We start from the raw sequence: 19948 nt of genomic DNA, 5'->3' as shown, positions 1-19948 counted from the left end.
ATGCATTCAGTTGCGACACCCTTGAGAACAAGGCTTTGCACATGTGCCGTAATTTAACCAGGCACTTACAATCGAGGCCTTAGTCTGCTTTGGATCCGCAACTTTTAGCATTTGACTTTTTTGAGCAGCTTCTTTCTTTCGTCAGCTTGACACTTTGTCAATCACATCTTGGCCCAGCTCAGAGGAATATTCTCTGCTTGATGCTCATTCTCATCCTCTTTTCCTTTATGTCAGTGCCTAATTGCATTGTCCCCTCTTTTCTGTGTGTGCCACTCTTCATTTCTCTGGCCCGCCACTCCTCGTCCCTACCTCTTCCAGGCGCCGCCTCTCCTGCATCTTCTCACTGGCTTCTTGTCTGCAAAAGAAGCAGGAAGCACCCAGCTCCTAGCTTTCCGATAGCCAATCACAACGTCGCAACACAGCGTTGAGATTGGTCCGAGTGCCGTGGATCAGCGCTCAGCCAGAGAATGGGAGGCTGGGGGCATGTTCTCCATGCAGGCTGTAATGCAGCCTAATGGGAACATACACAATGAGCATTTATGGGTACTTACATAGTGTCCACCACTCCTCCCCCTGCTCTGAGAGCAGAGTAGAACTACCCAGTCCCGCCCACGGCAGAAAAAATAAAATGATAACACAGAGTTATCATTTTATTTTTCCTTTTTTTCCGCCTCGAGAAGCAGTAGGGCAACGCTCCTCTGCCTAAGTTTAGGAGCCGCCACTGAACATTTCCCACTCTTCCTTTTCACTGTGTCTAAATTCTACCCTGCTCAGAGCACTAAAAATGGAAAACAGTCTATTTGGAGATCCATCACATTTTGAAGTTACTTCCAGACCTTATGCATAACGGAAGGATAGAGAGCTAGGCTGAAGACTAACACCTTTATTATCTTATTTCATTGTTTCACAAAGTCATTTTTTATATATTGTTCATTTAATTGAAAACAGGTAGTAAAGCTATAAAACGACACATTATACACCATAATTAATACAAGCAATCAACAATTACAGGAAAAGAATTGTGCATAGGAAGTTTAAACAATTTGAGGCAGGTATCAAAATGTGTACATCGTGATAATAAAACATTTTGTCTTTAACTTAGTATTTTATAGCCTGATTTTGCTATAGCAATCCAACATATCTGTTTATGTATAATACATGTCATTAACTTATGTATCCCAAAACATTTTAGGATAGAATTGCCTTCATAACCCAAGTATGCTAAACAAACAAAGGGACCAGACAGATTTATTTTTCCATTTCTGAACCCACCCAGCCAATTAGTTCTGGAGGGTCATCTATTTTATTTTAGTTTTTTTTGTATTTTTAGAAAAACATTCAACTGTTTCATTTAAATATGTCATCAAATAGACAGTCAGCAAACAGTGAAAAATACATGAGAACAAGTGCAATGTGCAATAATATACAAGTGCTGTACAAGTGCTCAAAATAAATACTATCAGTTCATACAGGCAACACCAAAAGTAATAAATCAAATACCTAACAATACATTTACATTAGGAACCAGTCCTTTCTATTAGGTACAAAGAGACAGGCGGACATACAGTTCAAAAGAGCTGCCTGCCTGTCTAACTGAGTCAAGGATATGAAAATAAATTAGGGGGTTACAAAACTAGGGATCACACTGTATAGGTTTAAGCAGCCCTAGTGGCACCCTTATTCTTTTTCCAAGGCTGAGGGTCAACGCGTTTCGAACCACAACGTTAGTAGGGGTTCTCCTCAGGACACGGACTGGATGGAGCCGAAACTGAAAATGAAAATAATGAGGAAGAATGGTGTAAGGGTTGTCCACTGATATTTATAATAAGTTAAAAACTCAGACTCGTGACTCATGACTCAAAGGAAACTGAGAAAGTACCTGGGAATGACAGGTGGGTGTCACTGATAAGTAGTTGCAGTACAATGGAGCGCCTATCGTGTACCGCGGTTCTGTAGCCGGATAGGAATATACGTCAGAGCGATGAAATGCGAAAGATGGCAAAACAATTTTATTTGTATGTTCGACGTGGGCAAAAGCCTACCTGTGTGGAAGGGCGTTCTTTTTGCAAGTGAGTGGAGGAGAGTTGGGAGAGTCCCTGGGCTGGAGCCGGTCTGGGCTGGAGCCAACCTGGGGGAAATGGGAGGTCTTTTTTAATACACCTACTTGGTGCTATTGACTCAGCAAAGATGGAAATATTAATTTGTTGAGACCGGCGTCACACTCGCTGTTTAGAGGGCGGCCAGCGCCGTGGCTCAGTGATCTCTCTCGCACATTCTCGTGTTTGTCTGTTCGTCAGGAACATGAATTCGCCTGGAATGATCAAAACCTGAGTTTCAATACACCTGCGCATTCTAGTTTGTTCCAAAGGCAGGCATCAGCGCGGTAAATAGGACTCTCACTTACTGTACGGTGTGGGCGGTCAGAGCGATCTGTTTACTTCACTCGCAGACGGCGTTTAGCATTAGCATGCCGCGCGCATAGAAACAGAGTTAAAGGGACCACTCGAAGTCACGTGTGTGACTAGGGATACTGGGACATGTAGTCCACATACCCGGCAGATTGGAACAGTAAATGCCATCGCTCTGACGTATATTCCTATCCGGTTACAGAACCGCTGTACACGAGAGGCTCTCCATTATACTGCAACTACTTATCAGTGACACACACCTGTCATTCCCAGGTACTTTCTCAGTTTCCTTTGAGTCATGAGTCACGAGTCTGAGTTTTTAACTTATTTTAATATGAGTGCACAACCCTTACACCATTCTACCTCATTAGTATCATTTTCAGTTTCGGCTCCATCCAGTCCGTGTCCTGAGGAGAACCCCTACTAACGTTGTGGTTCGAAACGCGTTGGCCCTGAGCCTTGGAAAAAGAATAAGGGTGCCACTAGGACTGCTTAAACCTATACAGTGTGATCCCTAGTTTTGTAACCCCCTAATTTATTTTCCTATCCTTGGCTCAGTTAGACAGGCAGGCAGCTCTTTTGAACTGTATGTCCGCCTGTCTCTTTGTACCTAATAGAAAGGACTGGTTCCTAATGTAAATGTATTGTTAGGTATTTGATTTATTACTTTTGGTGTTGCCTGTATGAACTGATAGTATTTATTTTGAGCACTTGTACAGCACTTGTATATTATTGCACATTGCACTTGTTCTCATGTATTTTTCACTGTTTGCTGACTGTCTATTTGATGACATATTTAAATGAAACAGTTGAATGTTTTTCTAATATACAAAAAAACTAAAATAAAATAGATGACCCTCCAGAACTAATTGTCTGGGTGGGTTCAAAAATGGAAAAATAAATCTGTCTGGCCCCTTTGTTTGTTTAGCATACTTTAGTGGTCCAAGCCAGTTCAGATACAGGACCCAAACCTTTGTTCTTGCCGTGTTCATAACCCAAGGCCATGCATCATAAACCCTGATACATTTAGGCTTGAAAAAATCCGGATGTAAATTGAGTGTTTTTCCTCATTTTAATTCAAAAGAACGTTCTAAAAACACAGGTAGGAACATTAAACAAAACTTGAAAACCGCGCATTGCAGGATTCCGCTTGTGATTGGCTTATGTGATTTTCAGAGGATTCACAAAAATCTCAGTCATATGTATGGACTGCTAATCATATAGAAGATTTTAATACCTAGTGCTTCTACCTTCTACTTACTCACATGGTGGGCAATCTGCTCGACTAAGGAGAAGTATTGAAGTCATGTATAGTTAGCTTAAAAAAAAAATGTCCCCTCTAACTTCCATGTGCAAAGAATGCTTTCTGTATGATTACTTCTGAATATGGGAGTGTTTGAGTGTTTCACACTCTCCTGCCTTTTTGGCACTGAGTGCAGATGCACAAGTTGGGTAGCACTATGTTATAAGGTCTTTCCTCCACTTACCTGTCCTAATGGAAGAACTGTTCTTTTCAAGCAGTAGGTCCTATATCTTGGCACTAGACAGGGCAGTTTGGAACACCTGTGAATCCTAAAGGCAGACTGTTGATACTCCACTTAAGAGATGATTTATCATGTCATTTTTACTTTTTTTTACTTTGTACTTAGTGTTCCTGGGTAAAAGGAAATACATTTAGAGGATAGGGGCCCAATTCACAAAAAATGTGCGCATTTCTGTTTGTGTTGCACGCAATACGTCCTGTGGTCATAAAGGACAGATCCTGGTTCATAGAATCGGATCAATTCTGAGCCTTTTGGCTAAGATCAAATTTAGTATCTGTTCTTATCAGTTTAATGTCTGATACAGCATCCACCTGAGTCTCAGAATCACAAACATTTACACCCGGCAAATGGAACATGAAAGTGGTTAAAACCCGCAGGCATGGAGAATTTGTTATGATCATATATTTATGATAAGGAACGGGAATTTGGGTGTTTCTAAATAGTGGGGCTGGTTATGGCCATTGGCAAAGTAGTGAAGACCCTCAAACTCTCCTGGTAGTCAGACACCACATTTTAGTTCTACCCCATTTGCAGAGATACAGTCACTCTCCAGAAATACTGGAATATGTTTTCATATAATAATAGCAGCTTGTTTTTTATATATTGCACTGTAATTAGCAGGAGTTGCTGTTACCCATTTTAATAATGCTTTTTATGACCTGGGATGGTTGGATGGCTGGGTTTATCTTGCTGGGATTCAAACCAGAGATATGCAACTCTCAGCAGGTGCCAGCCTCAGCATTCAACTCATTGAGTCATTTTGCTATTTATAATAAATAGGGCTGACACTTTATATAGTCAAGAACCCTAATTCAGTAGCGGGTGATGAAAGACTAACATTTAGATTTCTGTGATGCAAGTTCACTTTATTGATCCGAATATGAACGTTAGTGGTAAATAAACAAATAGTTCTCCATCCAAATAGACATGTAACAGTTGACAAGTGTTTTGCCCCTTTAATGCTTGATAGCGTTGGGCTTTATCAAGGCTGAAAATATGCGGCAATTAGGTGTCAGTACAACACATTAAATTAAATTATTGCAGCCATGGGCACAGATGTTCTGGTGTCACAGCACCCGTTTACTGCAAAAAGAATGTGGGGTACAGGAGGTGAAAACGTTAAAAGGAAATTGTTATTGATAAAAGTGAGGAAGTAAGTAGGACAAAAGATAGACAAAAATGTAAGGAGAGGAACTTTTGACAGTTAGATGTACCTTATATTTTAGACTTGATTCTTGTATCCATGTGAAACAAATATTATGATAGTCATTATAATGCCGAATTGGGATAAATTGCGGAAAGTAAATAAACTAGTCATAGTTTTTGCCAAGGTAGGTATATGGCAAATTGAGTTCAAGTTGGACTGTAATTGTGGTTCTTCTGCTAGTTACCCAGCAGGGTATGTGGACTAGGTAGAAGAGGCGGTCCCTGTCAATACAGATACTAGACCAGTCTCTTAAAGCTGGTGGCCTATCCGGTCTGATCCTGGTGTATTGCGGCAGAAACTGGATCATTTTAGGATGCGGAGTATATGTTTTTATGGGAGCAGGTTGAGAAGAAAGAGGTCTATACAAATTTGAACCCTTGCTCGATGTTATTGACTAGGGGTGTGACTGCTTCTTAGTGACCCTCCACTCAGGCTCACTTCTTGGAGTGGTGCAAATAGGGGACAAGGCTCACGGATCAAATCAATATGTTAGAAAGTGGTAACGCGCATTTTTCTAAGTTAAGTATGAACACTGGTGGGTGTTACAAGTAACCAAATCCATATATAGTCTCCTTACATATTATTTTAAAAGGACGTGAATACCTTCAGATCTTCATCTTTCGTAATGTTGTTTGGAGACAAAGTATTTGGCTTCAGTTTATCTTATTAAACTGGAGTCTAAATTGGAGTGTATGCTGTCCAATCAACTGCCTGTATCCATAGGCCATGGCTTACTAAGAAGCTCTATCATCCTCCTACTTGAAATTGCTCCAGTCAACACAGTACAATCTCTTAAACAGGCTTGTAGTGGAAGTGCTCCCTGTGTTTAGAACTTAAAACCTACTACTTAGCAGGAATGAAAGCTCAATGACGAACTTTCTTCGTGTACCAAAATGGTGTTTGGCAGGTCACGAGTCTGACTCAGCCTTCCATCCTCCCAAAGGTTGGTGAATTGAGTACCACGAGTGGGTAACAGTAACATATTTTATTTGCAGCACGTATTGTAGAAGGGCTGCATATAAAAACAAGTTATTGTTATTCATTCAACACCTCTAATCCCCGCCATCAAACACATTTTTTGACCTGACCAAGTAATGATGTGCACTTGTTATTCCTGGGAACCTTTGAATTTACACTATATTTGTGTTTGCCCTACTCACACCATCATTGTTCAGTAATGATACATGGACTTACATCAGTCATGTTTCAAGTAAAGTTGTATAGGGCTCTGTCACTACTTAGGTGCTTATACAAAATTGCTAAGTAGATAAACAAATGCCTGGGTACACGCTCCAACTACTTTCTGCCTACCTTGACTCTGCCGTGAGGGGAACGGCTTGTTCTTCACTTAGGTCCGCCGTGAGGGAAACGGCCTGCACCCCTCGCTCACTTGCCTGGTGACAGCGCTGTGAGGGGAACGGCTGACAGGAGCAACTACATTTCCCACAATTCTTTGCCTGGCGTGGCCCGGTGACGACATAACAGCAATGCCGCTTTCCTGCCAAAAGCGCTCCCGCCCCACGCAACGCGGGACGCGCTCCAACTACTTTCTGCCTACCTTGACTCTGCTGTGAGGGGAACGGCTTGTTCTTCACTTGGGTCCGCCGTGAGGGAAACGGCCTGCACCCCTCACTCACTTGCCTGGTGACAGCGCTGTGAGGGGAACGGCTGACAGGAGCAACTACATTTCCCACAATTCTTTGCCTGGCGTGGCCCGGTGACGACATAACAGCAATGCCGCTTTCCTGCCAAAAGCGCTCCCGCCCCACGCAACGCGGGACGCGCTCCAACTACTTTCTGCCTACCTTGACTCTGCTGTGAGGGGAACGGCTTGTTCTTCACTTGGGTCCGCCGTGAGACAAACGGCCTGCAGCCCTTGCTCACTTGCCTGGTGAAAGCGCCGTGAGGGGAACGGCTGACAGGAGCAACTACATTGCCCACAATACTTTGCCTGACGCGGCCCGGTGACGACACAACAGCGACACCTCTCCCCTGCCAAAAGCACTCCCGCCCCACGCAACGCGGGACACGGTCCAACTACTTTCTGCCTACCTTGACTCTGCCGTGAGGGGAACGGCTTGTTCTTCACTTGGGTGCGCCGTGAGGCAAACGGCCTGCACCCCTCTCTCACTTGCCTGGTGAAAGCGCTGTGAGGGGAACGGCTGACAGGAGCAACTACATTGCCCACAATACTTTGCCTGGCGCGGCCCGGTGATGACACAACAGCGACACCTCTCCCCTGCCAAAAGCGCTCCCGCCCCACGCAACGCGGGACGCGCACGGGCGGTGCCCAGGGAAAGCCCGTGCTAAGGGCGGGCTCGTCTGCACCCGTCGGTGGCCGGGCTGGGCCACCCCTCTAAACACCTGTAATGAACTAGGACTGGGTATCCAAAAGGTATTGAAGCTGTATTGTTGGGGAAAGGTTGCTAATTGTACTGCTGTTGTTTTAGGTTTGCATCACTTTGGGCTATGAGTTAAGTCAGTATATTTGAGGATCGAGTACTATTCATCTCTCACAAATAAATACAACATGGCCAGAAGACAAGCCACAAAAACTTTGATGGAAAAAACTTGTACTAGGATAGATACATATCTAGTAAAAGCAGTCAGTGCCTTATCTGAGGAAATTGACCGCACTGAGAAGCGTCTATCTAGGGGATCTAGTTTTGCTTGTGGAGGCCAGGCTAGTCAAGAGTGTACTTTGGCCAGAGAAGATGGACAGAGTATATCCTTGTTAGGTGTCACTTTAGAAGATGAAATCAGTATAGCTGTTAGTATTACCAACAATAATGACGACCACTCTCGTATCTCTAATACACCTACTTTATCTATACTGGCCAACTCTCCCCCCCCCCCCCCCTCCTCCCCAGTAAAAACAAAGGGATGTAAAAACAAAATAACAGGTCAGGGAAATACAAAGGCGAAGAAAGAGAAGAGTCACTGCACGGGGGGTCCAGGAACCACAAGTAGTAAACAGGGTTCAGATGTTTCCCATAGTATATTAACCCTAGAAGCCATTTCTGACAAGTTAATTGAGCTACTTAGGTCATTTCATGGTAGGTTAGATAACCTAGCCAAGGAAGTCCACAAGTTGAATGGAACACTTGATAATCAATGCAAGGACACAACAAGACAGTCTAAGGGCAGTTGCAAATAATGAGGTTACCACATTTGACCCTATTAGCAATAGAACTTAAATTGTACCTAAAACAAATAATAATCAACCAGAGAGTCCACCCATGGAAATCCCAGGCACCAGTGGAAATTAAAAGAACCATCTATGCTAACAAAAGGAGTGTCAACAACTGTTCCCAACCCTGGTATAAATCAAAGGGAGAAGTTAAGCCCAGGGACCAGCCAGAATCTAGTAAAACCAATTCCTAAACCAGGTCATTTAGATCCAATGTCCCCTATTAAAAATAAGACACCTACATTGATCAATTTACCACCTGAATGTGGTGCTTATGTAGCGGTCCTTGTTAATGTGTCTAAATTACGGAAAGACCAAATGGAAAATCATGAAATGCTGAAGAATAAAACTATACATTGGCTACATAATAACTGTGACTTTCCAATGGCCGGGGAAAACCATATTTTGCTAACACAAAGGGTGGGATGGATCGGTCTCCTCAAGAAATATTTTGAAGGAGATTGCATAATTGTTAATTTCAGGACCCCAGGGTGGGCACGGAACACTCTTGCGAGTGCCCCGTCTCCCTCACACTGGGAATATAATACGACCCTCATGCCTTTAGGATATTTTTACAGACATCTGATGACGATCAATAATTATGACAGCCCTAACCACTTTTCTAATTTCAATAAAATGCTAAGACCACCAATACCACCACCCTGAATTACTGTCCCAATGTATAATAGATTTCAAGCATTAAGTTCTTTAGAAGACAATGATTGACTCACGATAGCATACAGAACATTTCAGAAACATAATCTAAATGGCACCTTGTATACGGATGTTGATGAATTAGTTGCAGATCACCCTTCTTATCATTTACCGGTTAAGTCACCATTTCCTTCAATGTTACAAGAATGTAGGAAAACCCATCTAGAATTGGCAACAACCACCGTAAGAGAAATAAAAGATAGATCTCCAGGTGAATTAGTTGCATATCACCATTCTTATCATTTACCGGTTAAGTCACCATTTCCTTCAATGTTACAAGAATGTAGGAAAGCCCATCTAGAATTGGCAACAACCACCGTAAGAGAAATAAAAGATAGATCTCCAGGGGAGCTAGCAGAAATCCCTACAATTGTAACTGGCGAAATAACTGATATATCCCCTATGGAGACCACATGTACCCCTATATGTAAGTCTGCTAATGGTAATATAAATGAAGGTTATACCCTTGTAACATAGAATATTGAAGGCCTCAGAAAGAAACAAGATACGTCGTTCTGGAGGGATTTTATTACCTCAAATTATGATATAATTTGTTTGCAGGAAACTTGGTGCAGAGAACCGATTTTTGTAGAGGGTTATACTTCGCATTGGTTACCAGCAGCCGACTCTGCGGCAGGTAGAGCAAAATGGTTCTCATCTCTAATAAACTGAATGCATGCAAAATTAAAAGTTGTATAGCAGTTGACATGTATAGCCAAATAATGAGGCTCCACTTTCACAAGGGTTAAGATTTGGTTTTAGTCAACTATTATAACAACATGTTTGAGAATAGACGGGGATCTGTTGTCTACACATTGGAAAAAGAAATGGATAGGGTGATGGAATCGACCAGCAAGGTAGCTATCATCCTCTGGGTTGGCAATCTTAACATCCAGGCATGTCCACTAGCACAAACTAAGATTTGTGGGTTTATGAAGGGCCAAAACGTTGACGATAACGATGACCATATGTATTGCCCACATTGTGAATACGGTACAGCCTTAAACACACTAATAGCAAAATTTGATCTTGAACTATTAAGCTGTACTAAGACTAGGGGTAATATAAAATGCCCAACTTTTACTGGTAGGAATGTCGCCACTAATATTGATCATATATTGATCTCATGTAACAGCGATTACTCAAATTTGTGGATTACAGAGCAGGCCGTAAGTGACCACAATAGTATTTCCTTATCACTTCTATGCTGGGGTAATAAATCACCCAATAACGACAATTGTATTTCCAACATTGGCCCTATAAGACCAAACGGTATGAGGATAAAATGGGCTGGTGTCGACCCGCCAAAGATACAAAGGGATGTTGTAATAAAATGTAGAAGGGAAATCGATTATTGTCTCGGCGACGAGGCTAATTCCTATTCATTGCTTTCCAGCTTTTTAAAGATAAACAGTACTAAAGAAGGTCTACTAACGAAGAGCCATAGAGTAAAAAAACAGGAGCATGTTGGATGGTTTGACCATAACTGTAGCTAAGCTCTATGTAGCCTGAAACAGGCACTTGGTACAAAGCCTCGAAATACAGCCCATGTGCAAGAATGACGTCTTAATTATAAGCTAGGTATTAAGACTAGAAAAAGAAAACTTCAAACTGACGCATGGGACTAACTTAGCCTAGCAGCAGTGACCAATAACAGTGAATTGTTTTGGGAGACAGTAAATTGTCCTTTTTTAAAGGATGAATGAGTTACAGAATTAACTTCATATGTTAACAGCAATGCCTGGGTTGAACATTTTACAAATATTTTTAATCCAGATAGGGATGTTTTAGGTTCACTGACAACTAATGATTCTATGTTGCCTATATTACCTTAGTTAATAAATGTTGAAGAGGTGTATGAGAAACTGGCCAATAGCAAGGGGGGCAAAGCCCCAGGCCCCGACTGGGTGCCGATCGATTTGTACAAAAGTGAAATGAATTTATGGGCCCCGATTTTAGCCAGGATTTTTAATGCTGCTGTGGTGGACCAATTCCCATCATCTTGGGGCCAGTCACTAATTATACCATTATTTAAAAAAGCCTCAAAATCAGAAGCATGTAATTATCGTCCAATATCACCGTTGGACTCGTCTGTTAAGGTTATGAGCAGGATTTTGCTAAAAAGGCTAGAGACTTGGGCCTCAGATAATAAAATCCTCTCACAAGTACAATACGAGTTCAGAAAGGGATTAGGAACCCTGGAACAGTGTGTCAACCTTGATCTTCTGATTAGTAAATATACATTAGCTAAAGGGGGGAATATGTTTTTATGTTTCGCTGACTTGAGTAGCGCATTTGATCTTGTAGAGCACTCAATTTTATGGTTTACATTACTTGATGCTGGTGCCCCAAAGAAAATTGTTTATTTCATAGCAAGAGTTTATGAGAAACTATCAAGTAGAGTACGCTACGGGCCCACAGGAGAATGTACCCCCTTTTTTAATGTAAAAAGAGGCATCCGACAGGGCTGTGTTCTAGCCCCAATATTGTTTTCATTATTTATTAATCAAGTTGACATAACATTAAGACAGATACCTGCGGATGCCCCCCCATTGATAGATGGCAAGGTTGGTCCTATTTTACTATATGCAGACAATGTTGTTTTATTATCACGCACTCCGATTGGAATCCAGCGGCTTATTAATAATTTTATCCTGTTTATCAAACAGAGAAAACTTTTAATTAACAAGTCGAAAACATTTGTTATGACGTGTGGGAAAAATGTTAAATCAACTAGGAATTTTTATATAGAGAACAATAAAATGCAGTCGGCCAAATCGTTTTGTTAGCTGGGTATAACATTTGCTGGTAATGGGAAATGGACATGTGAACATGAAAATGTGAGTTACAAGATGGGCAGGAATACTAACAGTATTTTTAGATTTTCTGCAGAATTGGGGGATGGTCGGGTAAAAGATATGGTTGCCATTTACAATGCTAGGTGTGTGTCCTCTGCACTCTATGGGGCAGGAGTTTGGGGACACTGCTATGATAAGTTACTTCAGAAAGACGAAAACACCTTCCTTAAACGTTTGCTGAGTGTGCCAACATCGGCTTCTATGGAATTGGTACACCAAGAAGTGGGAATCAAATATATCTCGGACCTAGTTACTCTACGCTCCCTTTTATTGTGGAGATCTATTTGGTCTAAGGAAGAAACGCTATTTACTCAATCAATTATCAAAGACTGTTTGAAGTTGAATTACTGTTTTTCGTATTCCCTGGCTAAGCTTTATCCATCATTGGTATAGTTTGTTGTTTAATTGCACCATTCAGGTGGAGCCGAAGTATGCGGCCTCCAACGCTAAGAATGAGCTAAAAACAACCTTTTTAGCATATAAAAGGGAGATTCGTGAGAGAATAATTGGGGAACAACCTACCCTCGTATTTTATCAGCAACTATGGCTTTCAGGTATATTTGGCCGAAGTGACTAGAATTTCTCACTGCTTTGTATTGACACGCTTAAGGTTAGGGATTGTTCACCATCTTGTGGCTTTTCCGACTATGAAAAGAAGTTCTACTTCTGTTTGCCCATGTGATAATATATCCTCCCAAAGCTGTTGTCACTTTTTACTGTTCTGTAAATGTTACTCTTTTTTAAGGAAGTATTATTTAAAACCTATCTTTTTAAAATATAATGTAAGATCAACTAAAAATGCCATGAAGGTATTGTTTTCCCTGGAAGGTTCAGACGTATGCATCTTATATTTTAAAATGTATTGCTGCTAGGAAATCTATTAACTTTTGAATTTGAATGCCGTGCAGTTGATGCCGGCCGCTAGATGGTTTGCAGACACGGACGTCTGGGAGGAACAATTGCTGGCGGGTAAGGTGATGGTACAGGAGCTCTAAGTGGCACTAATGCAAGGAAGGGGGCAAGCAAGACTTTGCCCTACATTGTGAGAAATACAGCGAACGTTTGGCACCGCTTTGTTGAGAGGGTGCTCCGGGCGGCGCCCTTCCACAGGGATTTGTTGCTGTGGATCCTGGCACCCATGGTATCGTTGGAGGAGCAGATGTCCTTCCGGGCCTGGCGGAAAGGAGGCTGTGAGACCTTGGCAGATCTGTACCCAACTGATGTGGAATTTTAGTTTGCGATCTGAACATCATCTGCGCCAGCTTGTCACCTATGTACTACGTGCACGGCAGCCATTTTAGGTCACCTATGTACTACGTGCACGGTGGCCATTTTAGATATCATGGTCTCCCTGTCCACGATCAATCGCCAGCGCGCCCCTCTGACCCAGCAAGCATCCTCCGCGCACCCTGGCTCCCCCTCCCTCCCCCTCATGAGCGTGACCCTTCTGCATGACCCTGTCCTTGGGAGTCACGCCAGCGCCTGACCAACACCTCCTTTCCTTCCATGAATGCCCCTCTGTTGATAAACCTCCCCTCTGCACTGGATTGTCCACGCAGCATGAATACCACTCCATTGATGGCCCCTCACCCCGTGTCCGACTGTCCACACAGGTCCGAGGCCATTGCCTAAGCCGGGAGATATCATTTACTGCCCCTTATTGTATGAGGTCGCTCTCCTTCAAAGGACCCTCTATTGATCCAGGCCTCCCCACCCCCTGTGATATGATCAGGCGCACACATCCTAAGACTCGACGGAACACTTAGCTGCGTGATGACCCCCTCCTCTTATCAGCAGGTTGAGGACCTCTATTGTGAAGGTATATGGGGGTGGGATTGACACGAGGATTACGGGGATGTCTTTTCCTTTATGCTACAATGTTCTGATTGTAATAAAGAAAGGTCACATGCCATAAACCAGTGTATAAGAGGCCAGGCCTCCGAGAGGCTGTTAGAGCACCTCGAGACGATACCTTGTTGTCTGATCTGATGTGTTCTGCTCCGTCGGAATAAAACTTCTGTTTCCTGCCTTCTGGTCTCCGGCGCCTGCCTCATTGCTTGGTAAACTTGAATGGTACAAGGGCGGTTAGCGCCGGGCAAATCTTGAGAAAGGTCCTAGCCCTACCTTTTTCCACAATTGGCGTCCCAAAGCGTGGGGCCCATCAGCGACACGTGGATCCAGTGGGAGAGGTCCCGATGACAGAGTGAACGACTGCAACGATCGGGAAGAGCTCGTGTCCGATAGACCCTCGTCTGACAGCCGATCATCCGACCTTCACTAGTTCTGAACAGACCTCTCTCGAGTGATCTACGGTCCTGACTGGGAACCATCAGGAGTGCCACGAACATCACGAAGGAGAGAGGACGATCGGGCGCTGGATCCAGAGGACAGGAAACCGTCCATGCGGTCCGGGTAAGGTCGTGTAAACACGACGAATTGAGAAAATTGTTTTTGTTTGGATAATACTAGTATTACGCTTTGTTGAAACGTCTGGAGATCCGCTGTCTGCAAACGGAGAAAACAACAGGCTCTCTCTTTGCAAACAGTGAAGGATAGGTAACGCAGACTTTTGTCCCCGTTGTAATCCGTCGTGCCTATCTTCCTCCCCCACTGTTTCCCGAACTGTCGTTCGTGGATTATTGTCTGGAGATTCTTTTTCTGCAAACAGGGAAGAACAAGGTCTCTCTTTGCAGGGAGAGAAAGAGTAGGTAACGATAACTTTTCGTGCCCACTTATTCTCCCCACAGAATTGTTTTGATTGACCGATTATTCGGTATTGGTTCGTTTGAGGTATTCACCGCCGGCAAACAACGGAGAATAGAAATATTCTGTCTAGTCTTTGCCCGCCGTGATAAGATAGGTAGTGCAGACTTTTGTCCCCGTTGTAATCCGTCATGCCTATCTTCTCCCCACTGGTTGGTAGCCTGTTTAGCCCGGACCGCTTATTAGAGATGGACCATCCAGCTCCACTGGAGGGCACCCCTAATAAGGACATGTTCACTAAGTATGGACTAATCGCTATAGCTTACACTAAACTATGGCATAAATATACAAGAAAGAACCCTGAAAGTCAGTGGCCACTGATAGGTTCCTTTAATGAAAATAAAATAAGAACATTAGAAATAGCGCTCCAGAAGAATAAGACCACGCCCACTATGCTCGACAGTATCGGCATGTGGCGCAAAGAAACGGAACAACGAAAGAAAAGAGAAGAAGCAAAAATAGGGAAAGAATTACGAAAGGCAGCCCACCTAGCCGCAAAGCAACTAGAAGAGGAAATAAAAGAAAGAAAAGAAGCTACACAAAACCAGGAATCAGGGTCAACAGGCCAATGTCCTGTTAGGACCCCCTCTGCACTCTACCCTGAATTGCCCTCCAAACAACGAGCAAACGATGAGTTACTGCTAGGTCCCCCAATCATCTACATGCCCCCTCCATATGCCCCCAGCCAACAAAACCTGCAAGCCCCGAGTGTGAGTGAAAGTGACCCTAGCGCTAGTGCACCAGCCCTCACGGCCTCTGCGCCAGCCACATTAACAACTTCGTCAGGCGATCCCGAGGCTAGCAAACAATCATCAGCCAGGCTAAATAGGTTGAGCAAAGATGAGCGGGATGGGATCGACAAAATAGCAAAGACTTTAGTAGAACGAAGGGAGAGCGAAGATTATACAATGAGTGTATATAATTCACATGCCGACAGCCACAGACGGCATTTCATCTTGCGATTCAGCTACTACACCCTGAACGCGTATGAAGATAGGTATCAGAGTAAGGGTCCCGCTAAACTAACAACACTGTATAGGAAAATTGATGTTGGAGATGGGACTGAACGTGAGGCGACGGAGCTCTTCATGCAGATGCTTGAGGTCTTCCGCCACCTCACGGAACAAAAACCAGAAGCCAAGGCTACGGTCCCTGAAACAACCTCGGTAGAAGTAGCCAATACTATGATGCCTATCAGAGAAGCGGCTCCTTACTGGATCCCGCCACGGGGCCAGGGAACGAGCGATGATATTAATAATGAAAATGCAAAGGGGAGGGTTGTGTACAATTGGGTTTACCAACCATGGGACCGACAGGATATCCTAACCTTCAAACAAACCCTGCCCGATTTAAGAAAGAACCCGACAGCATTTTATACCGAATTAGGCACAGCCTTGGGTTCGACAATAATGACTTTAGCAGACATTGACTTGTTCTTTGGGTTATGTCTGCCAGCTGACGTGTGGAAGCAAATCCGGAAGGCTGACCACACGGACCTGTTTGGACATACCTGGGACCAACTCGGTAAACTAGATAGACAGCGAGAGCCGGGGAGTAAACCAGTGAAGGACATACTGGAACTCCCGGACAAACTAGTCCAGAAGTTAAAAACACTGGTCCCGGAAAGAAAAGTAGACTGGTCGATAGTCACGGCCTGTCGACAGAAACCCCAGGAAGATGTGTCAGAATACTTCTCCCGATTCGAGACAGTGTTCTCCGACTACAGTGGCCAAGACATGACCACCGCAACCGGACAACACCTGTTTGTACAAAATTATGTAAAGGGACTAACACAAGAAATCTCCCAAAAACTGCAGACGAGTGAGAGTAGTTGGGGGGCCTCCAAACCCGCAGCTATCCTTCAGATGGCTCAGTATTACGAGCACCAAAAGAATGAGAATGATAGGGCGTCCGAGAAAAAGAAGAAAGATTTAAAGGAAAGGGTAATGATAGCCCAGATACAGGGTATAGCGGTAGGACGGGAACACCAAAGGGGGAACTACCAATCAACCACCCCCAGAGATCTACCTCCTAAAGATCACACCCCAACATCCCACACTGGACGTAGAGACATCAGCAATGACCAATGCGCCTTCTGCAAAGGGTTCGGCCATTGGAAATCCCAGTGTCCGGTTTTGCTAGAAGTTAATAGAAATAGGGACTCCAGGGATGTGTCAGGTGGTCAGAGAAATAGAGTACAAGGACGAGGGAGCACCAACGACACCAGCAATGACAGATCAGGGAGACTGAACACATTTGACCGTCCCCGACAGAACCAATATCAGCTGTCCGAAGGTGAAAATGCCCCCGACTTTGCATAGGACTGCCAGGGGCAAGGGAGGGATCCAGTCGAGCTCTGTGTTGACCAGCAAGGTCCTTATGTCACCGCTAAGGTCCTGGGTTCAGAGTCTCCATTCTTGGTAGACACTGGGGCGACACGTAGTGTGTTATCAAAACGACTGATTCCGAGGGCACCCTTGTCTGGCTCACACATAACGTCGATAGGTTTCGATGGAACGCCCTCCACTAACCCCCTGTCCGTACCTATTACCTTTGACCTAGAAAACAACACCACTGACGCGACATTTCTGCTCTCCTCCAACTCCCCTGACGCCATTATGGGCATTGACTTGCTGAAACATTTTCGAGCTACCATTAGGTGTTCCCCAGATGGAATACGAGTCATCCTGTACGACAACCCAGACATGCCCAGATCCCGTCCCCCACGACACATGTGCTCCATAACTGACGCTGACCTGTCCCTGCTTGACACCCTGCCTCCGTACCTGTGGGCCAAAAATGACTCTGATGTGGGGCGAATGATGATTGATCCTATTCACATAACCGTACGACAGGACGCTATGCTCCCGAAACTCCCGCAATATCGGATATCGCCAGAGGGTGAGAAGGCACTGGTAGCGATCATTCAGTCTCTGGTAGATGCAGGAGTGGTTGAAGAAGTGATTAGCAACGTCTGCAACAGCCCAATCCTACCTATTGTTAAGAAGCAAGGTGAAGGAGATGAGAAAGCGTACCGCTTCATCATCGACTTGCGAGAGATTAACAAAGTGGTTGTACCCCAATATCCTGTAAGCATGAGCGAATTTTGCGGATCTCGCGTTCGCGAATTTTGCGGATTTGCGGATTCGCAATCCGCAAAATCCGCGAATTCCCGCGAATTTGCGGATTTTTTTTTTTTTTGTGTTCGCCCGTGTTTCTGCCAGTTCGCGAGGGTTTTGTACACTTTCGCAAATTGCGAACTTACCTGTCGGGTCGCAAGTTTCGCGAACTTGTTGTTTCTACGTGTCCAGCCTGTTTGGGACACTCTTCTTCATCACTGCCACTTTCTGTCACCACTGCCACTCTCTGACTACTCATGCCACCCTCTGGCCCACCCATGCCACCCTCTGTTTCATCACCACACCCTCTGGTTGTCCAGTGTACATTATTTTCGGCAAAGCAAATCACACCTTCCCTGCCTCAAGTGACCTGAATTAATTTGGGGCTGATTAATGTGTCACAGAATATTTTTTTAGCTGGCACCTGCTTCCTTAGTGCGCCCTGATTAGTGATCTTTTGCACTTGCTAAGTGCTTTCATTGTTGCAAAATTAGTTACAACACCTGCCCTGCCCCAACTGACAATAATGAATTAGGGGCTGATTAATGGATTTTAACTTCCAGCCTGGCTCCTGCTTGTCTCCCTTAGCTGTAATTCAGGACCTTTGTGGCATATGTGTAACTATTCTGAAGTTCAGAGCAGGGTCACATAATAGTTTCAACTGGCAACTGAACTCTGGAGGGGCCCCTCAGGAAGCACTACAGGAAATGGCTACTAATGATGAGCCTGAACTTTTGAACCTGGTAAGTAGTTACTTTCAGTTTTGCTAAAATCGTATTTCTGCAATTTTGCACTTATTCGCGGGGCGCGAACTCACGCGAACTCACGCGAACAGTGCGAGCAGTGCGAGCAAAATCCGCTGCTCGCGGATTTGCGGATTTTGCGGGAGATTCGCAAATCTCGCGGATTGCGGATTTCCCGAAAATCCGCAAAATCCGCGAGCGGAACGGATTTTCCGCCCACACCTAATATCCTGTAGTCTCCGATATCACCACCATTCTGACCCTCATCCCGTCCACTGCCACCACCTTCACTGTTATCGACCTTAAGAACGCGTTTTTCTCTATCCCCATCCATCCAGACAGCCGTTATCTCTTCGGCTTCACTTTAAAATCCCGCTCGTACCGATTTTGTAGAGCTCCCCAGGGGTACACTGAAAGTCCCAGCATTTACAGCCAGGCCCTCAAAAGGCAGCTAGATGCCTTCCAGCTACCAGATGGAGTGGTGTTGATTCAATATGTTGACGATATCCTTTTGGCAGCCGACACCACCCCGCTTGCAACAACAGCCACTGTCCAGCTCCTACACTTTCTTGCAGAAAATGGCCATAAAGTCTCCAAAAAGAAGTTACAGTTCTGCCAGCCACAAGTGACTTACCTAGGCCATCTCCTGTCCAAAGAAGGGAGGAAACTTACACCCGACCGAATCCAAACCATCCTAGACACCCCCATCCCAAAAACACAAAAGCAGGTCCGCTCTTTGGTCGGCCTAACCTCTTTTTGCAGACAGTGGTTGCCTAATTACAGCCTCATTGTGAAACCATTACTTGCCCTGCTGACCAAAGATGTCCCCTCCCCGCTTCCTTGGACCGCTGAGTGTCAAGCCTCCTTTAAGGAATTACGGGATGCACTCTGCTCAGCGCCTGTCCTAGGAACCCCGGATTACTCCAAACCCTTCTCCCTGTTCACCCACGAAAGGGAGGGATGCGCATTGTCTGTCCTAACTCAATCAATTGGTCCTAAGCAGCGCCCTTGTGCCTACTTCTCCGCCACTCTTGATCCTGTAGCCAGAGCTTTACCTGCCTGCCTTCGAGCGGTAGCTGCCGCTGCTGTTTCTATCCGCCAGAGCGAAGGAATCGTACTTTCAAACTCCCTCACTGTGCTAGTACCCCATGCAGTCGACACCCTCTTGAACCAGACAAAGACCCAACACCTGACTAGCGCACGACTGACAGGGTACGAGTTGACTCTGCTTGCACCCCACATCACACTAAAGAGATGCACGACTTTGAATCCTGCCACATTGCTACCTCTGCCTGAAAATGACCCCGACATTCCTCCCATCCACGACTGTGTGACCCTCACGGACGAACAAACTAGGAGTAGGGTTGACCTCCGAGACACTGCTTTTACTGACCCCGATGGA

At 44.6% G+C, this 19948-nt stretch overlaps 1 protein-coding gene and 1 pseudogene across 1 annotated transcript in view; both read left to right on the top strand.

Annotated features, from left to right (window-relative positions):
• Window positions 1–19948, top strand: part of MYO5B (myosin VB) — a 1009160-nt gene that overhangs the window by 516810 nt on the left and 472402 nt on the right. The window lies entirely within an intron of this gene.
• On the top strand, window positions 4188–4297 carry LOC147726285 (U2 spliceosomal RNA; annotated as a pseudogene).

The sequence above is a fragment of the Lissotriton vulgaris genome, chromosome 3_1 (genome assembly GCF_964263255.1).
Source record: "Lissotriton vulgaris chromosome 3_1, aLisVul1.2, whole genome shotgun sequence".
NCBI lineage: Eukaryota > Metazoa > Chordata > Amphibia > Caudata > Salamandridae > Lissotriton > Lissotriton vulgaris.
The sequence above is the reverse complement of the archived record's forward strand: the minus strand, read 5'-3'. Positions and strand labels throughout refer to the sequence as shown.